This window comes from Vicugna pacos, chromosome 26 (genome assembly GCF_048564905.1).
Source record: "Vicugna pacos chromosome 26, VicPac4, whole genome shotgun sequence".
Taxonomy (NCBI): Eukaryota; Metazoa; Chordata; class Mammalia; order Artiodactyla; family Camelidae; genus Vicugna; species Vicugna pacos.
The window spans coordinates 7,162,820-7,186,541 of NC_133012.1; the positions used below are offsets into that span (position 1 = coordinate 7,162,820).

At 40.5% G+C, this 23,722-nt stretch overlaps 2 long non-coding RNA genes across 3 annotated transcripts in view; one reads left to right on the forward strand and one right to left on the reverse strand.

The window, feature by feature from the left end:
- Positions 1-13,501, reverse strand: part of LOC140689445 (uncharacterized) — a 220,974-nt gene extending 207,473 nt beyond the window's left edge. The window contains exon 1 of the long non-coding RNA XR_012064386.1: positions 13,146-13,501. This is a non-coding gene — a long non-coding RNA (uncharacterized lncRNA). The remainder of the gene's footprint in view (positions 1-13,145) is intronic.
- Positions 9,980-19,181, forward strand: LOC140689444 (uncharacterized). 2 transcript variants are annotated; one of them, XR_012064385.1, is made up of 3 exons: positions 9,980-10,052; positions 10,732-10,852; positions 19,094-19,181. It is a non-coding gene; the product is annotated as an uncharacterized lncRNA (long non-coding RNA). The 2 variants fall into 2 exon arrangements; XR_012064384.1 differs by lacking the exon at positions 19,094-19,181 and adding an exon at positions 12,561-12,670.
- The last annotated feature ends 4,541 nt before the right edge of the window (positions 19,182-23,722 follow it).

The window sequence follows — 23,722 nt, forward strand, 5'->3', positions numbered from 1 at the left end:
TGCCTTTTCCAGAATGTCACAAATTTGGAATCAAATAATATTCAGCCTTTTCAAGATGATTTCTTTCACTTAGTCATATACATTTAAGTTTCTTCCATGTCTTTTGTGGCTCGAGAACTCATTTCTTTTTAGTGCTGTATAATATTCCATTGTACAGATGTACCAGAAATTATCCATTCACCTACTGAAGAACATCTTGGTTGCTTCCAAGTTTGGGCTATTATGAAAAAAGCTTATGTAAATATACATGTTCAGGTTTTTGTGTAAAAATACGTTTTCAATTCCTTTGGGTAAATACCAAGGAGTGTGACTGCTAGACCATATGGTAACAATATGTTGAGTTTCATAAGACACTGTTGAACTGTCTCCCAAAGTGGCTGTGCCATATTTTGCATTCCCAGAAATGCTAAATGAGAGTTTCTGTTGCTCCACAACCTCACCAGCATATTGTGTTGCCAGCGTTTTGGATTTTGACTATGCTAATAGGTGTGTAACATCATCTTATTGTTGTTTAAATTGGCAATTCACTAACGATGCATAATGTGTGTCTTCTTTGGTGAGGTATCTGCTAAGGTCTTTGGTCCATTTTTTATTCAGATTATTTGCTTTCTTATTGTTGAGTTTTAAGAGGTCTTTGTATATTCTGAATAGCAAATGCATATCCTTCATCAGATAGGTCTTCAATATTTCCTCCCAGTGTGTGGCTTGTCTTCTCATTCTCCTGATGGAGTATATTTTTAATCTCATAGATTATCATTTTCTCCTCTAGAAGTTTGATTTGGTTTTTGGAATTTTTTTTAATATATTTCAAGTACAGACTAGAAAGGAGAGCTTCTTAAACATTCAGAAGACAATTGTGATAATTAGTTTGATGTCCCTTTGTACTAATTCTATTATCAGTATGACTTCTGGATCTGTTTTTATGGAGTAATTTTAATTCTAATTATGTGTCATATTTTTCTGCTTGTTTTCATGCCTGGTAATTTCTTATTCAATACCAGGCTTTGTAAATGTTGCCTTATCAAGTGCTAGATTATTTATATTCCTACAAATATGTTAGGTGTTGTTTCGAGATGCATTTAAATTAAATGAAAGCAGTTTGATCTTGGCGGTGGGGCAAGGGGCGTCTAGACCTAAATTTGCACCACTGCTTAGGAAAGACCCTTCTGAGTACTCTGCCCTCTACCCATGAATTATGAAGTTTTCCACTTTGCTGCAGTGAAACACTTCCTGATCCTGACTATGGGGAACGTTTTCTCTAAATGTGGGGCTGTTTGTCACACTGGTCTTAAACAGCCTTCTCACACATATGAGCTGATTAGATCTCCGCTGAAAGCTAGACGGAGACCCTCTACAGATCCTCAAAGATTGCTCTCTCCGATTCTCTCTCTTCTCCAGTCCTCTGCCCTGTGAACTCTGCCTCCTTGTCCCCTCTGGGTGCCCAGCTCTGTGTCATGTAGTCACAGAAACTGACAGCGCCTACCTGGGGTTCCCCCACCTGCATCACAGCCCGGACCACCTCCAGGCAGTAAGCAGGGACAATCACACGGCTCACCTCATTTGTTTCCCCATCTCTCAGGGATCATTGTCCTTTATTATGTGACAGTTCATGCCTTAAAAAAAATCATTGTGTTATTTATTTTGCCTGCTTTATGTTATTTCTGGGGAGAAGGTAAATCGAGGCACTGGGACTCCATTTTGGCCAGGAACTGTTTGGGACCCAGTAGCAAGTCATTAGACCTTCATTAAACTATTACAAGGTTAATTTAAAAAAAAAATTTTTTTTTGACTTTCAGACTAAAGCATAGTTTCTTTCAATGGGTCCCCCAATTGGCCCATAGATACCACACACCCTTGGCCCCGACTGTCAGTGACAGTTCAGCTTCCTTTCATTGTGGCCTCTTTCTCACTGGGCACTAAGAGTCTACACCAGCTTGTTGCTAACTTTTAAACTTTTACAGGTGTGTGGGGGCCATTATTCCCTGAATCCTTCACATTCCAGGGCACCTATGTTAATTTCTCTGAGCTTTCTTGAGCTCCCCTCCCCACACGGTAAGAACTCTTGACAACTCTCTAAGGATGTATTCTTTTCCAATCTCCAATCTTCCAAGGAATTGACAGCCTTATTTCATAAAAGCTGGAGGTAATTAATAAGCTAGGAGTCATGACACAGTCTTCCAAACGTTTAGCAAATCTTGCAAAGGTCTTCTGACAACTATTCTCAGCCATTTGTGGCCAAACAACTAGGAAGCAGGGAAAGTCTTTTTTGCTAACTCATTTTATATATAGTATTTTATACATCAGGCATTTGTTTTGTGTCATCAAAGTGCGTAGAAATACTGCCTGGCTAGTAATGGGTTTCCAATACATATTTGTTGAACAAACAAATGAGCAATTGAGGGGGGTCACCCAGGTTTGCTAGCATATTACAAAATCTGCATGGTTTACAGATGTTAAAACACTCAGAGAAAGGAGCAAGAAATTTATCAAAGATTTTTAAAAATTATTAAAACCAACCAAATGACATGACTTTTTTCTGCACAGCAGATTTCCCATAAGCACTAATAGATTCTCAAAGACAATGGAACTCAGCCACCAAGTCGCCAAGGAAACAAAGTTGCTTTCAGCCTGAAATTCCGTACCCAGCTAGGTTATCATACAAGAGTGAAGAGCAAGGTAAAAGTATTTTCTGATAAACAAACAAACAAAATTAAGATTACAAACCCCAGTTGAAAAAAAACTTCTGAAAAAAAATCTGTTTCATTTAATAGGAAAGAAAATGGAACAGAAAAAAGCAGAAGAGTACAAAACGTAGATATGAATAAAGAATTTGTGAAAATACGTTGGTAGAATTTAAATGAGGATTGCCTACTCACAATATTACTAACGATGTAATTTGTTGTGTTTAAAAATGAGATGGGGCCAAAATAGAAGCACTAACACTGGAAACGAAAGTAAATCAGAGTTAAAATATTTCAAAGTTTGTGTGCCATGTCGTAAAAGGCAAGAGATGTTTGCTAACTAGATTTTTTAAGTAAAGGATGTTAAAAATGGTAAGAGTAACCACTAAGAGAGTAGAAACAAGTTGTAAAACTTCAAGAAGTCAGAAAAAAAAAGAAAGAAGTTATTTTTTAAATAGTTTGAAAAATAGGCAAAATAAGATGTTTAAGTCCAAATAAGATTGAAAAAAAGGCAGCCTCTGGGACCCAGGAACTCGCCGAAAAATTACAAGAAGACCCCAGAGGCACCTTAGAAGCAGGCCTGTCACTAAAAGCAGGGCTCTGCTGTTCTTCTGCAGGACATAAATAATCTTACAGAACACCAACTTCGGACAAAGTCAGTGTGAGACTGTGATCAAGTGAGACAGACCAAGACCACTTTATAACACGGTCTAAACGTTGTCACTGTCACTGTTGGATCCACAAAATACCGAACATCGCCCTCTCCTGGCTAGTATGAGTGAATGCTGCTTTTTTCTTTTAGCACAGCTTTTGTCTCTCTGGCTAAGATTTGCTAATAAACTCGGTTATAGAATTGTCCCTATTTTTCTGACAGCGTTCAATACGAAATAAACCTTTTTCCTTCGACCCTCCCACAAATCACCCAATCAAAGCCCCAATCTGATAACACTTTCTTTCTGAGCACCCCTCCTCCGTTCCCCAGGGTGTACAATCTCCAGTGATTCACTGAATTATAAACCCAGTGTTGAAGGATGTTTGCACTGCTGGGATCTTTGGCTGGAGAACACAGACACCTATAACCACAATAAAATTAAAATGATATTTTAGTTCATTCTCCTTACCAATTTGTTCCTAGATGAATTTTAGAATAATTCCACCAATAATTCCTGAACGACCCCTCCCTGCCAAAAAAATAGAAATCCTGTTGGAAATTTTCATTTTCTTAAAAGTACAGAATAATGTGGTGAGAACTGATATCTTTCCAGCATTGATTTTTCCCTTTCAGAAACATGATATATCTCTCCATTTATATACATCATGGTTTATGATTTCTTTGTAGTTTTATTCACATAGATAATGTATATGACTTGTCAAATTTATTTCTAAGTAATACATAAAAATCTATTCCTTGATATTTATGCTAACAATATTTTTACATAAATATATATGTAAATGTATGTATATACACAGATATGTATATATAAACACATATATTTCTTAATATAGTTTTGGCACATGCCTTAAGTTTATTCTTGTATGTTCACATATTTTGTGCTATTACATATCACTATTATGTTTCCTGTTTTCTAATTCACGAATACCTATTTTTAATTTTAAATTATCTGGTATATCTTCCTGATCTCTTTGTAATCTGTAGAATAAAATGACTGGCTAATTTATTTTTAATAAATATTTCAGAATATAAATTTTTCTCTGAATATAAATTTGACAACATGCTACAAACAACCATATAAATAAAGAGCTCTTCCCGTCTTTATTTAAGATATGATTTTTTTTTTAGTCAATAAAGCTTTGTCTCTTTAATTTTTGTAATCAGTTTCTATTGTTAGAATATGATGGTGATAGAATTTTACCTATATAATAACTGGAAAGTTCTTATGTTTCTCATTTATCTTCATTTAAAATAATTGTCATGAATATTTAGGTCATATATGCTCCAGTGGGTACAAATATACGCATGTATGTTCTTAATGCACATTCTCAATATATATATGCATCTTTATGAATAAGCTTTTCCAGCTACACTAAGCTCCAAAGCACAAGGACTTTATTTGTCCTTTTCACTACTGCACTGCTGAAGCCTGGCACAATGCCAAGCATACTTAAGAAATATTTGTAATTCTATGAATTAGTAATTCATCTCATTTATTCTTTTTCCCTAAATGATCTCTCAAAACCTAAAAGATGTGTTTTAAAAAAAAACCCTCACTACTATGGTTACGTTAAGTGTTCCTTGTATATTTAAAAGCCCTCACTGCTTATATTTACATTCTCCATTATTTGGTGTATCAAGGTTCATAACTGTTATATCTTCATTGTGGAATTTCCCATCAATTTGAAATCAGCATCTTTGTCCACCTACTGCTTTTGGAACTGATTTCTACTTCGATGCGGGCAGCAGCTCTTGTTCTCTTCCTTGGGATCTTTGTCCCACTTTGTAACTGATTAAAATTCTCTCATAGTTGTACTTCTTGTAAAAATTGTATAAATGTTGGGGTTTGATTGTTTTAACTAATACAAGCCTTTGACCTCTAAAAGGTGACACGTCAAATATTTCTTATGCTTTTAGTTTTTAATGCCTCCTGTTGTTTGCTGTATGGTGTTTTATAAATATCTTTCATTTGCTTTTTTCTATTTCCCTAATAAGATGGAAAATATACATCAAATTTTAATAGTACATACTCTCAAATATTGAAAATCATATACTTTCTCAATTCATCAATATAACAAAGGAAATAATTTACTGCTTCCTGCCTATAAATATTAGGAGGGAAAAGCATGCTTTTACTCTCTCTGCACCCTCTCCACCAGTTCCCTGCCTCTCAATCGACATCTTTAAAATTTCAGTATTGTTATTACTTTTTGTTAACTCTTATCTCTTATTTTGGAGTCTGTTCTTATAAGTATTCTGGAGCATATAAACTACATACTTGATGGAATTTACTTCTGTATCCAATTATGAATCATTTTTGGAAGTACTTTTTTCTTCTGCAGCTTAAATTCTCATTTATATTGCAGATGGTTTTTATGGACTTGTCTTATTTGTTTCCCCTTCTTTCCTTCATTGTTTCTTTCCTTCTTTAGGAAAGGCAGCTCCATCCACCTCAGCAAAGGGGTGCCTTTTGGTTAGTTCTCATTATTGGTAGCTTTCTGACTCCTCCTCTCAAGCCACAGCAGGAAAGTTACATAAGACCCAATTTCCAATGTGTGATGTAGCCTTTTATTTTGAGTGGGGGGCCTGAACAGTCTTTTCTACTTGGCTTGACTACCTTTCTACCGGGAGCAGGGTTTAACCTGTACCACCTAAAGCAATCTGTGGTTCTTCACCTATCAAACATAAGTGAAAAAAAATGCAGTTCCCTAAGCATAATTCTGTAACTTTCAGCCTTAAAAACTTGAGCTCTAACTTGTAAAGCATCATGCCCTTTCCATCACAGACACCGATTATGTCTCAGATTGGAAAGTGTTTGGTAGAACCATGCCTAAAAAAGTGGGAACGGGAAAGCTGAGCCAACCCTGCTGAGCAGAGGTTGGCTTTCTTGGCTTTGAAAGCAGAAAACTACTCTTTCCTGAGGCATGTGATACAAGAATTTGATGGACTGAACACTTTGTCAACTTTTCCTCCATGTGGTTTGTCATCCTGCCTTAGGACTTCTTCTGAGCTACGGTACACGGTGGGTCTCCACAAAATCTGGTCTATCCCGGAGTCCAGATCTAGACCATTTTTCTGTAGCATTGCAAATGCACACACTTGGCTGTGTTTTCTCAATGATGGGAGGCATACTTCACCGTAAATGGTCTAAGAGGTTTAGTCAAACAAACACATGTATTTGTACAGATTCTCTTTGTCCTTGTAATATGTCTCTTCTCTTTTTCAAAGAGAAATCGGCCCATAGTCACGATTGTAAATGATAGTTGAGTGTTGCCTCAGCAGGGGATACCCAGGAGAGGCTCACTCGTCAACAAAAACCCTTGTTCCCTAGCTGACTTATGTCGTTTCATGGCCCTTCCACCTCCCAAGCATTTCCCATGTCTGTGACAGCAATCTTTCATCTATTTATTTTTTCAACAAATGTTACTTCCCAGGTGCTTTGTTAGGCACTGGAGATACGATGGTGAATAATAACAACGTAGTCCTAGCTCTCATAGAACATACAGTCTAAGGAGAAGAAAGCCAATAAAAGAGCAAGTGAGCAAATAGAGAAATATCCATAAAAGGTTACGTTACTACAAAAAGGGGAAACTGTGTTTAAATTAAGAGCAAGGTGAAGAAGCCAGTTTTATGAAGTTGTATGAGGCTGACAGTCTGTGTTCTAGCCAGAATTACAAACAGGAAGGACCTAAAGCAGAAATCAGGAGAGTGATCAGAGGATAATGTGAATGGATCTGTAACGTGAGATTTGGAGAGATTTTCATTTTAATTAGAAAGTCACGTGATAAATTTCAAAAACAGGATTCTGGAATGGGGAATGGAGAGGGTACAGATCAAGAGTGGAAGCAATAAGACCATCTGCATGATTGCCATCTCCCACCTAGAAGGGGGCGCATTTGAAATACGTTACAGAGGTAGAATCAGTTGGGCTTGGATGTAGGATGTTAAGTACAGAAGCAGTAAGGGATGCCTTTAAGGAACTTGCTTAGGCAACTGAGCAGATGACAAGTCTTTTTACTGAGATGTGGATGGTTGACAGAGGAGCAAATTCAGAGTGGGGAGAGAAATCAGGAGTTCACATCTGAACATAGTATTTGGGGAAAGTCTTTGAATCACAAGCATATACACAGAATTCAAAGTCATACACATATTCAAAACCATCTAAAAAAAGGACATGAATGATCTTATTTACAAGACAGAGACAGACCCACAGACATAGAAAACAAACTTATGGTTACCAGAGGGGAAAGGGGGTGGGGAGGGGTAAATTGGGAGTTTGGGATCTGCAGATACACACTACTATATATAAAGTAGACAAATAACAAGGTCCTACTGTATAGCACAGGGAACTATATTCAACATCTTGTAATGGCCTATAATGAAAAAGAATATTATATGTATAAATGGATCACTATGCTGTATGCCAGAAACTAACACAACATTGTAAATCAACTATACTTCAATTAAAAAATAAAGTAATTTTCTTGTAGACAACAAAAAAATGATTAAAAACAAAAAAGAACCCAAAGTCATATGAATGAAACGTATCACCCAAGAATAGATAAGAATGTCCTTAGCAACTCCAACATTTACATGTTGGATAGAAGAGAAATGATCAGCAGAAAAGACTAAAAAGAAGAGGACAATGAAGGGAAAAGAAAACCAGTAGTGTTGGAGCCGCCAAGAGGCTGAGGAAGATGACCCTCAAAATTTGCAATCACCAAGGTCACGAGCCATCTTGACAAGTGCAGTTTCATTTGAATGGTGGGATTTACAGGAGGAGAAGAGGGAGCCGGGGGAAAAGCAGCAAGTTAAAAATTCATTTAAAGTGAAAGGAGGATAAATAGTGAATGGCACTGGGCAAGGAGAGACAGCACGTGCAGGCAACTGTTTGAAGATCTTTGTCTCTGAAGAGGGCAAAGGAATGGGACAATATCTCAAAGAAGGTTTTGAAAAGATGGGAGATTCAGAAGCATGTTTATCTATTGCTCAGAATGACCCACTAAAGGTGAGAGTGACTCATGGTGGAGTCCAAAGAGAGATTATCTGTAAGAGCAACAATCCTGGGAAGTTGAGAAAGAATGGGATCTAGAACACAGACAAGGGAACAGATTTTGATAGCAGGAAGGAAGCTTTGGATAGTGTAGCAGGAAGATCCTTCAGAAGAAGCATGAACACAGGCAAGTTTCTAGTTTTATGAAACAACTCCAGACATTACCAACTTCTCCTTGGTCAGAAGAACAGCCAGGTCTTAATTCTCCACTGCAAAAATGATACAACACTTCAAAGACTAAACCAAGCAGAATTTCTCCTTGCCACCTGAGCAGCAGAATCCTAGCTCTAACTTCTCTGGCCAGTCTCTGGAGGTCAGAAGCCAGTTTGGATAACAATGCAGTAGTGATAAGAAAAAGGTAAGTTTTAAAGTTCAGCGTTTGCAGACCACGTGGACTACGTCTGTCTGCATTTACTCATGTACGGTAGACACTCTGCTATGAATTCTTTCCTATCAGCGTTACAAAAACTCATTTTGTTTTAATGATAAGGATGTTAAGTTATCCTTTTCGTTTGAAAACCTGAAGCATAAGGAAGACAAACACGGACTGGGAGAAAAATGCATTATATCTTTGGACCACAGAATCATTGCACAAAAATGCTGCGGAACAGGACGGCAGCATGGCTTGGAAACCATTTTGGGTGTGCTTTTTTAGGATGTTTTTTCACATTGAACTACATTATATTATCATTAGCGCCATGCCCTGGGATTTTTGAGCCTCCACGGGGCTCGCTAGCTGACAGTGACACACTCTCTTATATCTGACAGCCCTCAGCCCACTAGCCAGCCAGCTTGCCGTAATATTTATGGACACCTTTGAACGCAACTACACAGCACGTAAGACATACAGAAGAAGAAAAAAGCAAAGACAACTCCTGAATAACACTGATGTTTCTGTTTTGCGTGAAGTTAAGGGTTAAATGTACATTAAAAGTGGGGGGGGTCTGCTGTCAGAGAAGAGTGAACTGGGTGCTACAGTTAAAGAAAAATTTCAACAAACATCACACACGAGAGAATTTTCTCTCCCCAAAATGAAGTGTCATTTCAGGTTTCCAACTACATATGTCAATGTAATTATAAAACAGATTTTATAAATCAGAAGCAATAACGGGGTGCCGGGTGAGTGGGTGTATATATGTGTGTATGTGTGTGTGTATGTGTGTGTGCATGTGTGCATGTGTAATTTTTAAATATTCAACGTGCAGATTTTGCACTCCAGAGAATTAATCAAACTGTCAGGCCCAAGACCAAAAACTGAGAAGCAGACACAGTGGTATGTCACGGTAACTTAGCAACCAGAGCTGAAGAGGTTAAGGCAGAAATTGCTGTCATTTACTTACGTTTAAGAATTTCTACCTTATACTCTCCCTGCTCGCCACCCACCTCCTTCCAAATACACATTCTGATTTCATCAGGTGGTAGTTCACTGAATCAAATCTTTTATATATTTTAATGATCTCCTGTTTGACAATTGCTATTTGTAGAGATGAGGATCACCCACTGAGCACAGGATTTCAGAGCATCTGTGGATACTTCATTGATCAAAAACTCTCAGTCTTTTCTGCATAACACAGGTGTTCCCGACTGGACTCATCATTTCCCATCAGATCATGAGACACACGTCCATTATGAGTAATTCCCGTGTGTAAGTAACGCATTAGAGGGACAGAGCCAGGTCCGGGACAGGTCTGTTCTGGTTCTCAATAGCAGTCGCCTTCAGGATGACAGTTTCGGAGCAGCTCCTGAATGGACACCACTATAGGACCTGCATATAGCAGGTCACCTACATCAAGGAAATTCCGTCTTAAAATATGCAAAGGAGTTCTGTATCTTGAGGCTCAAGCAAAGAGCAAAAATTAAGTATTTGTAAACAAAAAAAGGGGAGGGGGAAGCATTGCTAGGGTATTTCAAATGCTGATATAGTTAACAGTTTACATAATGCCCCAGTGACCTTGGATTAGTGAGAAGACACAGAATGGTTTATCTCATCCCCTCCATCTCAACAACGCTGGCCTGCCCTGCTGAGTACTTGCTACACCAGGTTCTTAAACACCAAGCCAAAGAGGCTTCTGCGAGGGTAGCAGTGGCCAAGGTGAAGTTCTCCTCTTCCAGTGCTGCCCTGGGACAAGCTGCTTATGAAATCATATGTTTTCTTTAAGACAGATGTGGCTGGTCATAGAATAAAGAGTACCCATCCCTCTAGACTACCGCAAGCCTGTGCTGGATTTTTGTGAGCCTTCTTAAAAAAAAAGTCAGAATCCCAAGGTAATGTATGAATATGAATGTGATTATGCCTCGTTTGACTTGATGCTCAATTCTCTTAGCTTTGCTGGTCCTGCCACTGTCCACCCAGAACAACTGTGCCTGCCTCACTAACCCATCTTTCCCGAGAGTGTTAAACTCAGAAGCAAGATCTGAATGGTCATTGGTTTATTTACTCTTAAGGTGAGTGAGAACTGAATCACTGGTTCATTGTTATATCTTAATTCAGAAGACACCGTTAAATAATCCTAGAAATAAAAATATTCTGGGGCCAGGATTTAATCAAAATGACAAGGTCATTTCAGTTAATGACTTTTTTTGTTTGCTGTTGTTTTGTTAAATAATACTTTTTGCAGTTCACAAAGACATTAGCAATACTTTTAACATTTCTTTCCTCATGTCCTATGTGAGATGGTCTGTTAGATTGATGGAAGCCATATATATAAGCAGAGACAGGTAGATAAAAATAAAAAGAAGCAAAAAAAAGCTACGAGGCTTCTTTCTCACCTCTTCCTACACTGATTTGTGTTTTTCCTTGTTGGATATGTACTTCCTGAGCCTCCAATGTCACTGGCTACGGATATTTGTGCTCATGTCTGAAGCCTGATGATCGCCCCACTAGGATTTAGTACCTTCACGTGAGGTCGTTTTGTTCCTTTTTCTCTCACTGGTGAGACTATTTCACAATGTCTTTTCTCTCTGTGTGATCATTTATTCTTTCATTCATTTAAGGAGTATTAATTGAGCTCCTTTCTTTACCCTCAAAGAGCTGAAAGCAGACGTACTCCATGGGATAAAGCAGCCCATCAGCCCTGGGCTGGGCTTTCTCTGGAGGAGTCTGCCCCTCAGGTCCCCCACTCTTGGTCAAAGGACACATGGGCATCTTTCTTGTTCTCTAGGTCAATGATGCCCAAAGAGAGGCATGTACACCTCCTTTGTGGAAGATGTATGGGAAGAAAATATTAGCACTTTCCTTAATATTCTTTTTCATTCAGGGAAACAAAAGAAATTATGTATAGAGTCACATTGGCTCATTCTCAACTTTTTTCCTGCCCTCATGGGATCACGTCATTTGTAGTCTATGAAGTGCCGAGTAAGAGGAGGCGTCTGCCACACTGATGGCCCAACAGTGGTATCTCTCTTTGCTTTTAGAGTGTTGCAACATTGTGCAGTTTACATTTGCCCATTGAAGCGGATTTATGCCTTGTAGTGTCTAGTCGTAACGAAACTGACCCTCAAAAATATACAACTGGCTTAATATATTCCTGAATAAAAACACCGCTGACCAAAGATGATAATGCAAATGACTAGGTGGGGACAACAAAAATGGATGGAGTTGACAATCGACCTTTTCTGCATATTTTTTGGAAATTTCACAAGGGTGATAAACAATGGCAATGTAATGAGGGCTCTCAGGGAGTTTCCAGAATTTTTAGAAATTATTAAGTAAAGCACTTAAAATATGAATTTATATGCACTATCAATGGATGTCTCTTAGCTGTGTTTCTTAATGAGTTGCAGCTGAAGTGAATTAGGCTCCTTGTGATGTATGCTAATATCAGTCCTGTATGCATATTATTTATGAATAAATGTGTGTGCATTTATTGGGGTGCATATTCAAAAAGATTTTAATAACATGGGTTCATCATAATCAAAAAGTTGGGAAGGGGAAGGGTACAGCTCAAGTGGTGGAGCACATGCTTAGCATGCATGAGGTCCTGGGTTCAATCCCCAGTACCTACTCTAAAAATAAACAAAAAAAGTTGGGGTGCTACCACTGCAAGTAATCAGGCTGTAGCCCCTTTTCTGGTTTTAGTGATCACTCCAGGTCCTTTAGCTCTGGGGGCTGAGCCACCTTGACTAATCTGTCTCTTGAACATTATGTTCGCAGGTCCTCTCCCGACCAGAACAGATTACGCCTCAAACCTTGAGGAAACCTCTTGATTTTAATGAGAGGAATCGTTTCACAAATGCCTCATACAGTACTGCCTCCTGCTACGTTTACAACCTATCTTTTCTCTCTGGCTTTTTCTTGGTTTTTGCCTGGAAAAGCCGTTGTCCTTAAATGTGGCTGGGTCAGACTTCCTGCATCAGGACTTGCTGACCCCCGGCACGGTGCCTCCGCAGTCACAGGGCACAAGTCCCTCACACAAGCGCCCCGAAGCAGCCAGCGTTTCCGGGGCGTCCCCGTCGTCACGCGTTTGGACCACAGGCAGCTCACAAACGGGCCGCCCCCGCGCACGGAGAGAGGCCACGGCCAACCTGGCCCTCCCCGGGCGGATGCTTCCTTCCTAAAGCCCATTTCTTCGGTCTCCCGGCTGGCTGGCTGGCAAACTGTGGGTTCGCAGCCTCGCAGGGAGCTTCCCGGGTGAAATTTGAAATGGGTCCCCGTCACCCCAAGGCAGGGAGAGATGGAAGAGAGGGGGAGAGACCACTCGCACGGGTGGGCGGCATGTTTACCAAGCAAGGAACTTACGTGACGCTTGTCTTGGGTACCACGAGACGAGGAGGGCTCCGCACCTGCCCCCAGGAATCTTACGTTTATAAAGAGGCGCGAACGGGGTTCAGTCACACACACACACACACAGTCCAGTCTCAGCGACACGGCGCCCTCTCCAGGCTGTGTCCTTAAACATGGCTCCCCCTGTGGGCACAGCGGGCGGGCCGTACATCCCGAGGGCGGGGAGGGGCGAGGCGCCTCGGATTGCCCGGATGCAGCGCGCAGGTCAGCCTGCGGCCGCGCCCTGTTAATGACCTCCTGAACGGTCAGTTTCAGCACTGCGGATATTGATGCTTTGCTGCGGGACGTTCTGCGCCCTGCGGGAGCCGTTACAGCATCCCTGACCTCTACCCACTAGGCGCCCCCTAGCAAGCCCTCCCCTCCCAACCAGCAATGTCTCCAGACGTTGCCAGGGGTTCTCCGGAGGGCACGATCTCTCCCACTTGAGAACCAACTGTTTTAAGGGCTAATCAGTAAAATAACAGGTTGCTATGGTAGAAGATATTAGGCAGGGAAGATTTAGATTGGGCTGTCTGATAAAGCCGCTCTGAGGAGGAGATTTACAAGCCGACAACTGAAGAAAGAGAAGAAGCCAGTCTCCTCATGGGGGCATGGAAGAGCTTTCTCGGCTGCAGGAACAGCAAGTGCGAAAACTCTTGAGTCTTGGGATGGATGGACCCCGGAAACTGAAACAAGGCTGGAGTTGCTGGAGTTTAGTGGCAAGGAGTAATGCTGGAGATGTTTGCCAAGGGCAAAAAAGAGCACACAGGACTTGGGAGACTTCTGGGAAAAAATTTAATCGGCAGCCATTCTGTGCTCATTCTGTGGGTTTTGAAGAACGCTGTCATGCCTAGTTTTACATAACTTTTAAGGAACCGATAGTATTGAAAGTCATATATGAGTTAATCTTTCTAATAATGGAAGATTTTCGATTTTGGAGCCTGAGGGCAGAGACTAGTGAGACACACACACACACACACACACACACACACACACACACAATTTACCTTATGGGGCAGAAGGTTGGTTTCTGCAATAAATAGATTGTTAATTTAGAATTAGATATTTCATTTAGAAATGAAAAGTTGTTGAGGGCCAAAAATTGAGATGTTATTTCTACAACTCAGAAATTGCATTTGCCAATTTCTCTAAGAAAATACTTGAGAAATTAATCTGCTGTGTTCTAATTTGCACGATTAACTTTGTCCAACCCCAGACCTCTAAATTTACCTGCTTTGGGGGAAAGTACTTGCTTGCCAGCTTCAAGTATTTGAATCTCAGCTTCTTAATCTGTAAAATCCTGCTCTCTTTAAGGCATATTGAATATGTAAGAAGATTTAATTTGCTGATCTTTTATATTTTGCCCCCTCAAAGTAAATATAATTTAACTTTTCATGAAATCTCCATGACTCTGTAGAATAATTGGAGGAAAACTGTTCTGTTTGATCTCCCTGTGTGGATTACTTGGAGTTGAGTTTGAGATGGTATACAATCCCACACTCTCTTTCATAACACAATTTCTTTATCAAAACCTACGGTGGAACTGGCAGATGCCTTCGGTCCGGCACCCAGCCAAAGATACATCCAGGAACAATTGGCTGAAAAGAAATAAGAAACTGTCCTGTCTGCCAAACTTCCTCATGCCTGCAGCTCTTGAAAGCTATTTCAACAGGGAAAAAAATCTATAAACAGATAGAAAAAAAGCAACAGTTGCCTCTGTTCAAGTTTCCATCACATGTGACCTGATTTTTCAATCCTCTGTGATATCTGGACCCTGGTTTCCCAGCAAGAGCCAAAGCAAACTGCTTTCAAGAGTATCCATCTCTGTTTGCAAACCATACCCCATTTGCCCATTAGGCAGACATCTGCCATGGGGACCCAGCACAGCTTCCTCCTGGAGCCTCAATCTGAGACAGGGGGCAAGCTGTACTCTGTCAGAATTCATCTGACGATGCAGAGGTCAGTGTCAGTCAGGATAAACGGACTTGTTTCTGACACTAGGACGAAACAGAAAACATTTGGGGACAATAAGCGGCCTGAGGCTGATACTGTTCTCTGGAGAAGGGTAAAGTGTACCGTGATCTGCTGACTGCCCTTGGAAAAGCTATTGCTAGAGGAAAGATTGATTCTGTGTGTGTGTGTGTGTGTGTGTTAGAGGAAATATGAATGATTAATAACAGCAAACTGTAGACTGTCATCAAATTGCTCTCCAATAATTCCTCTGCTCTTTCAAATTCTCTTACAGTCTTTTGTAAAAGAGCAATTTTTGAAATAAACAACATGTATTCCAGTCTATTTTGCTATCATTTATTTACAGGTGTTCTTTGCTGTGTTGTTTATTGAAACTACCTCTCAACATTTTGGACAAAAATAATGCTTTTCGAGACAAATTAAAATTTTATATGACGGAAAAATACCATATGATATCACTTACATGTGGAATCTTAAAAAATGACACAAATGAACTTATTTATAAAACAGAGACAGACTCACAAACATAGAAAACAAACATGATTCCCGGGGGGGAGCGAGGGGAGGGACAAATTGGATTTGTCCAATTTGTTCAGGATTTGCAGATATACACTATTATATGTAAAACAGATAAACAACAAGGTCCTACTGTATAGCACAGGAAACTATATTCAATATCTTGTAATAGCCTGTAATGAAAAAGAATATAAAAAGAAACATATATATGTATAACTGAATCACTATACTGTATACCAGAAATTAACACAAAATTGTAAACTGACTATTCTTCAATTAAAAATTTAAAAAACAGAAACAGACTCATAATAAAATAAAATAAATTTAAAATTGTGTATAAGGATGCTTCTGTACTCTGAAAAAGAAAATTCTGCAGGTCTCCTTGTGTAAGAACATGATGATGCCTGGAGTTGTTTAAACGTAAGGTAATGAGGGGAGGGTATACCTTAGTGGTAGAATGTGTGCTTAGCATGAACAAAGTCCTGGGTTCAATCTCCAAAGTACTTCCATTAAAAATAATAATAACAAGTAAATAAATACGTAAACCTAATTACCTCCCCCCTTCAAAAAAAAAAAACCTTAAGATAACGTCCTTGATAATTTAAACACTATAAGAAAAATGCTATTTGGATTTGTTCATTATTGCTGCCTAATCTATCATCCCAAAGCAGAGTGGGTGAAAACGACATGTATTTATTTAGTTCATAATCCTGTGGGTGGGAAATGTAAGCTGTTTCATCTCCTGGTTCTTCTGGCCTTGGCTGTACTCCCTGTGCAGTTGAAAGCACGTCAGCTAGGGGGCGCTGCTACTGGGTTGCCTCCTGAAGGCCCCTGGCATGACCAACCAGCTGTTTGAAGTTGATACATCATGTTACTTCTCCAGACCTCAATTTCTCCACTGATAACCTGAGAGTGGTAGGGCTGTAAGCAACCCTGGATGTACACTTGTCCAACATTCTGACTCATTGCACTAGGACACCTGGAGGGGGTGTCTTCCAAGGTGGAAATTCAACCAGCCTGCGTGCTGAGCTCTGCCTGCCAGAATCAAATGCTATCTTCTCCAAACTTTCCAATAAGAAAATGAATGTTCCATATGTCTACCAAAAGGGATGCCTTTTTTAATTCTCATAAATGGCCAGTTGGTTAGCTTTTGTATTGCCCTTACTGGTCTCTGCTCACTGTCTCTAGTGCAATGGGCGTGAGACGCTACGTGTTTTATGTTCTCTCCTCAAACTGTGGATTCCCATAATCACTACTTTACTCTGCTAATTGAGTATAAGCCCATGGTGACCACAGCAATGCTCCATTCTCATAAAAACATCACCTAATGTCCACAAACGTTAGTGACATTCTCCCCCTTCCTGCCTGATGTCCGAGATCAATTTCCCTTTGGAAGGAACAAGTCGAGAGACAGCCTAGCAGGGAATGTGTAGGAGAACATTGGTCAAGCAACTTCTCCTCTAGGCTCCAGGAGAAACACTTGCCTTGGTGCCTTTCCCGGCTTCTTATCATCAGAGCAGTAACACCTCAGCATTCCAAATGAAGGTGTGAGCTGGGGGACCGGATCATGAAGAGGTTTCTTTTTGGTGGCAGGCTTTAGAATAGCAAGACGCAAAGAATCCTCATGCCGAGCAGACGCCTGGGTCTGGATCAGGACTGGGGTTCCATCTAGCACTTGGGACCAAAAAATCAGCTTTTAATAATAATATTCATTTGCTGGCTCTGTGCCTTGTAGAGATGTCACTCAGAAATCTGTGACAGCAGCTGACACCCACAAGGTTCACAGTGTCAAGTCCTGGTCAGTTTGGGTTCAAGTAATATAAATTTATTATCTGTGTAAACTCTGGGTGAAGTCTTAATGGCTGTGATTCCTAATACTACACTTTGCCACATCCATGAGCTAAGCGTTTCCATTTTTTAATTTGCTTTAACCATCTCAAGTTACTCTTTTGCTAACGGAGTTACAAGCTGTTAGATTACCAATAGAAAGTAGGTATTCTAGTTCTGAGTTTCGTAGTTTATTTTTTCCAAACCAAATACTTTTAAATAATTATCATAATAATAGTCATTCCTGTATTAGTCAGCTAGGGCTACCCTAACAAAATACCACAGATCATGGCTTAAGCAACAGAAATTTATTTGCTCATAGTTCTGGAGGCTAGAAGCCCAAGATCAATGTGTCAGCAGGTTTGATGTCCTCCGTGACTTGCAGGGGTCACCTTCTCATGTGTCCTCACATGGTCTTTGTGAACAAGTTCTCCTGGTTTCTCTCTCCATGTCCTAATCTTCAGCCTTACTGGATTAGGGCTTACCCTGAAGACCTCAATTTAACTTAATCACCCCTTTAAACAACTTCTTTCCAAATACAGTTATGTTTGGAGGTACTGGAGGCTCGGGCTTCAACATGCAAATTTTGCAGGACACAGTTTGGTCTATAACCATTACCATTCTTTATTTCTGCCAAGTATGATTCTATACACTTAATAGTCCACAGTTTCTCTTACTCAGCACTGTTGATATTTTAGTCTAGATAATTTTTTGTTGGGGTTGGATGGGAGGCTTCCCTGAGCATCATAGGCTGTTTAATATCATCCTGGGCTTCTACCCATTAGATGCCAGTAGCACCTTCTCCCCCAGTAGTGACCACCATAAATGTCTCCAGACATCATCAAATCTTCCCTGAGGGACTAAATGGTCTCCAATGAGAATCACATATTAAGTCTAATTTTGACACAACAGTCCAAGTTAACTTTGAAAACCGCCACTTCATAAAGAAAGATGTGAGATCAAAGTGTGAATCATTGGCCAAGGTCACAGGGAGACTATGTGGTAGAGCCAGGATTTGAACCCTAGTTATTTTTCCTATGACCTTATTCTGCTCATGAGTGGCTACCCTATTTGTCTTCAACCTTTAATTTTCAGTTGTTTCTAATTCAGTTAACCCAAGCTCTGAAACACTGGGCTCAAATTAATCAGTAATTAACCATGCAATGAGACCTTTTTATGTCTTTGTGAAAATCCAAACTGTAAATCGACTGCACCCCAGAAAATGTGACAGCTTCAGGGTGATGTTCAACTTTTCTTTAAAGCCTGTGGGTTCATCAAATCTTCCCTGAACTTCTAATAACCTCCAGAGAGGAGGCGAAACTAAGTGGTTATGTAAGTGTGTGTGCGGTGGAGTTCTGGGGAAGATCCCTGCCGAACTTTCAAGAAGTAATCTTTGCTTCCCCATCATGAAGCACAGGACTTGATTAACTTTATCTTCGCATACCAATAAATGTTGTCTCGGCCATAAAAACAGTCGACTCTAGTATAAATCCAACCCCAGTATTTAATTCCTTGACCTTCCATGTCAGCAATTCCTACAAGCAAGCTACATGCCCTGTGAAGTGTCTCCTTTTTATTGGCTCTAAATTTACTGTCTGATCATTTTGCAGCTCCTATACTCATCACGCCACGGACAACATAAAAAAGGACTGTTCCAGAGACCTTCATATTTTGGAACATCTTTATCTCTCTTCTTCTATTTCCTCTGCCCCAGCTCTTCCATATGGTAAACATTCTCCTGAGAAAGGTATAATTATTTTTTTAATACACAGTTGAAGCAAATAAGAGAAAAGCTTCATTTCAATTGATAATGATACCAAGCAAAATCCTCTGAAAAATTATTTTCACTTTATCCATTATTTTATTAGGAAATAATAACTTACTGTAAAATATTTCTAATCCCCATTGTTCATGCTACCATTTTTTAAAGATGCTCTCCAAAAGTGTGAATTTTGGAGAGAAATCTTGAAAAAAATGAATTCTCCATCAGGACTATTATTAGAACCATTGTTTATTTATAAGGGTGTGTTTTTTTAGTTGAAGTACAGCCAATTACAATGTGTCAACTTCTGGTGTACAGCACAATGTCCCGGTCATGCAAATACATACATATATTTTTTTCATTTTTTTCCATCAAAGGTTATTACAAGATATTGAACATAGTTCCCTGTGCTATACAAAAGAAAGTTTTTAAAACCTGTTTTTATGTATAGTGGCTAACATGTGCAAATCTCAGACTCCCAAATTGATCCCTTCCCACCCCCTTTCCCCAGTAACCGTAAGATTGTTTACTAAGTCTGCGAGTCTGTTTCTGTTTTGGAGATGAGTTCATAGTGTCCTTTTTTGGGGGGGATTCCACATATAAGGGTGTGTTTTAAATAGTACGTGAAACCTACCTATTCCTACATCTGCTTGAAAAGATTTCTCCTTTTATCATTTTGATCCTTTAATTTCTATTTTATTACACTTTTTTTTTTTTTAATTATCAGTTTACCAGGGAAAGGTGAGACGGACTGGTCCCCCTGGTCTGGGAGCACCTGTGTCTGGGATTCTTAACCAGAGTCTGTCAAAATCATTCTCGGGAATTTTTCTAAACTGGACCCCAGGATCCTCCTTCCTGCGGAGATGCAGGTACAGTGTGACATGCTACAGCACTAAGAGTTACTTTTACCTGAGAGCCATCCTTTCTCTCAGGTACGTCAGGGCTGTGAAATAATATTGAGAACCCCTGAAAACCTACTAAAGAAAAAGTATTCTGTTGAATGAGGTTTGTGAGAAGATAAAGTTTTAGATGTTCCCCCCAAGTATTTCACCCTCTGAGTGTATAACCGGACGCATGCTGGTCCCGCATCCGCGATGTCCTTTTTTGGCTCTTCTGATTCATCTTGAAGAGCCCAGCTCAGCCGTCTCCACTTTGAGATGCCGGCTCCGGGCTACCAGGTAGATGGAGCAGCCTCTGCGCACTCACCAAAGACATTTTCCACTTCACAAGTCTCTCTCAAGCCAGTAAGTAAAGGGCAGCAAGCAAAAAAAAAAAAAAATTACTTTACATGTGAAAGTGTCAGGGTTACTTTTTAACCTCCAGTGCCAGTAGACTGTTATTCCTAATCTTGGGAGAGAGTAGATGGTACCATCGCACCCCGAGAAGTACTGATGCTTTGATAATTTTCTTGCTCCAGCCTCAGCACGGCAAGCCAGAGGAGATGGCTTTGATGATGGGTTAAAAATAATAGCGATGTCCTGAAAATTTGATGAGGGCTTCAGGGTAAATGTTATTTTAACATCAGGGGCTGCAGCAACAAGACTAAATCCTAGAACTTATGAAAAAGTAATGAAAAGGATTTGACAGTGTTGTTGTTTCTAATAATAATTTAAAAAAAAAAAAGAAGAATGTTATCACTTAAATCAGTCAAAACAGAAACAGCCTGACAAATTCCATAAAAAGCAGAGTCCTGGGACCAGATGAAGACTCCCTTTGCTTTGCACAGGGTGATGGGGTGGGGGTGGGGGGTAGTTCTCTCCTCCTGTACCTTCATAATAGAGAATTAATGCTGATCCAGGATGACTCAGACCCTGCGAAAGAGGAAAGAAAGGAAAGAAATGAAGAAAGAAAGAAAGAAAGAAAGAAAGAAAGAAAGAAAGAAAGAAAGAAAGAAAGAAAGAAAGAAAGAAAGAAAGAAAGAAAGAAAGAAAGAAAGAGAAAAAGAAAGAGAGAAAGAAAAAGAAAGAGAGAAAGGAAGGAAGGAAGGAAGGAAAGGAAGGAAGGAAAGGAAGGAAGAAAGGAAAGGAAGAAAGAAAGAGAAAGAAGGGAAGAAAGGAAGGAAGAAAAAGAGAGAGAGAAAGAAAAGAGAGAGAGAAAGGAAGGAAGGAAGGAAAGAAAGAAAGAGAGAGGAAAGAAAGAAAGAGAGAGGAAGGAAAGAAGGAAGGAAGGGAGGGAGGGAGGGAGGAGGGAGCCAAGTTCATCAAATCTTACCTGATTTTCAGCAGCTGTGCAAGGCAAATGACAATTGAAATTGTCCTCACCTATTGTAAAGACAGTTTCTCCTAAAAAATGCTTAAAATATACATGTGAAATTTCCCCTTGTGCCTTGCTACGCTACTTCTCATCTGAATACCCTACTTTCATTCTTTGAGTCCCACAGCTTTTGCAAGCCAGCGAAAAGAAAACACAAAGCTGGCCAAGTCACAAATGAGGAGAATGTGCTGTTTAGAGAAAGCTTTGGGTGAAATCACACACACCTACGTGAGACCTGAAATTGGAAAGCAGACGACACACCATCGGGAGGAAACACTCCAGGCTGGGAGAAGCGCGGGGAACAAGGAAACCCACGGACAGTGAGTAACACGGTGAAGCCGGTGCTCCGGGGTGACCTGTGTGGATTCTCGGCACCTTCCTGACACCAAGAGGGATTAAAATGTCAAAATGGGGCTTTTTTTCTCCCTCACCTACTGAGCTCCTATCTACAAAAATCACAAAACTGGGCCACATACCTTGCTGGAATTTGTATTAAATTATTATCACAAAACTCAAAAGAGGGATGACAAACTTACAGCATGGAGGTGTCCCCATTAGAACTCACATTTCCAGATATGGTCAAAGCTCCGTTTGCTTCTCTGTTATCGGGCTGGTTCTTAAATCCTCTAGCGAGAAGCTGTAATTTTCAGAATGACTTGGTCTGGGGAGCTATTAAGTAAAACAATATAAATACCAGAGTTTCACACTTTGAAACATACAAAGTATGACGTAAGGCATGATGTGTTTTGTTAATTGATGCAGCCCAGTACCGTGTCCTAAAATCCCACATTTTTATTATTCCATTTACCTGCCCCGTGTGCCTCAGCCACAGCCCCGACCTACTCTCTGCTGTGCTGGCAACCAACTCCCAAATGCCGCTAGGAGACAGTCTTAGCCTTTTCAGTTCTTATCCCTGCGTAGTCTTCTTGCGGTGACCACAGTGACACCCAGTAGACCCTTGGGCTTGACACAAACAGCTCTCTTTTCTCCCCGAGAAAGGTAGCTTTCAGAGACACCGTCGTGCCAGCACATCATTAGATATCTCCTTCCATCCTTCTCACTTTCGTGTCTCAGATTTGCTTCTCCATCTTTACTAAAAATTTGATGTCTCCCTAAGGAGAGTGGCTCCAGGCCAAAATCCTGTGTGTGATCTTTTAGGCCCAATGAGGCTTTGTCCATCCGGTCTCGTGGAGAGAAGCTGCCCTTCCCTGTCCAGGCTTGGTGCACAGCCAAATCACCGTAGTGTTCTGGAGAGATTTGCTGTCAAAGACTCGCCCACCCGTCAACCCCCAGCCTTGGCCCAGCTGTGCTCATATGCATACATGTCTACCTTCCTAACCAGGGGCGTCCGCTCAGTGACCTGGAGGCACTTTTCTCCACTGGGACTCGGTAACTTTCTACCCCAGTTCCCAGCTGGTGGGGCGGGTTCATACAGAGACAGAAGCCTTATGTCTGGGGCTCTTGCGCAGTGAGATGGTTTCCTTTATCTGTGGTGCTTCTTCCGGACCCTTGCCCGTTCGTTGCTGTTCTGGGGTGGGGGGTGATGGAACACAGGGTGGGGGTGGGGGCAACTTCTCTTTTTGGCCCTTGCTTATGTTGTCGTGGTGCGTGAATAAAGAAAGGCTTGATGGTTACTGATTTTTTAGACACTCTCTACACCCAAGAAGGTTATAGGAAACGGATATTGACTCCTAATTTTCCTGCATTTCCCAGCGTGTTTCCCTTTTCCCACTCTCAGTGTTTTAAGACCAGTAGCAGGCTCACCATTCTCTTGGCTGTCACCGCCCATTCCAAAAGTATGATTTCCCCCTCTGTTTAATAGTCCCTCCTACTCTGGAGTCTATCCCACCCATTGGAAGCCACAGATGACTTCCCAAAATGACACTGAAATTCCTTCTCATAGATGATCATGCTCCCAGAGGTCTGACCCTCACCTCTTCTTAGGCCAGACCTCCTAGCAGTCTCTGCCTCATTCATTATATTTCAACCATGCTGGTCTCTTCTTTCTTAAACACAAGGAACTCTTTCCTGTCTCAGGGATTTTCCGCACATTTTTACGTTCGCCGAAAATGCTCTTCCCCAGCTTTTTGCCTGGTTGGTTTCTCATGCCTCAGCTTAAACGTCACCTCCTTTGGGAGATGATTCTTCTCTAGTGCGTCCCTCGTCCAGTCATTCTAAATTCCATTACCTTGCTTCATTTTTATAATAGTTGTCACTGCCTTAA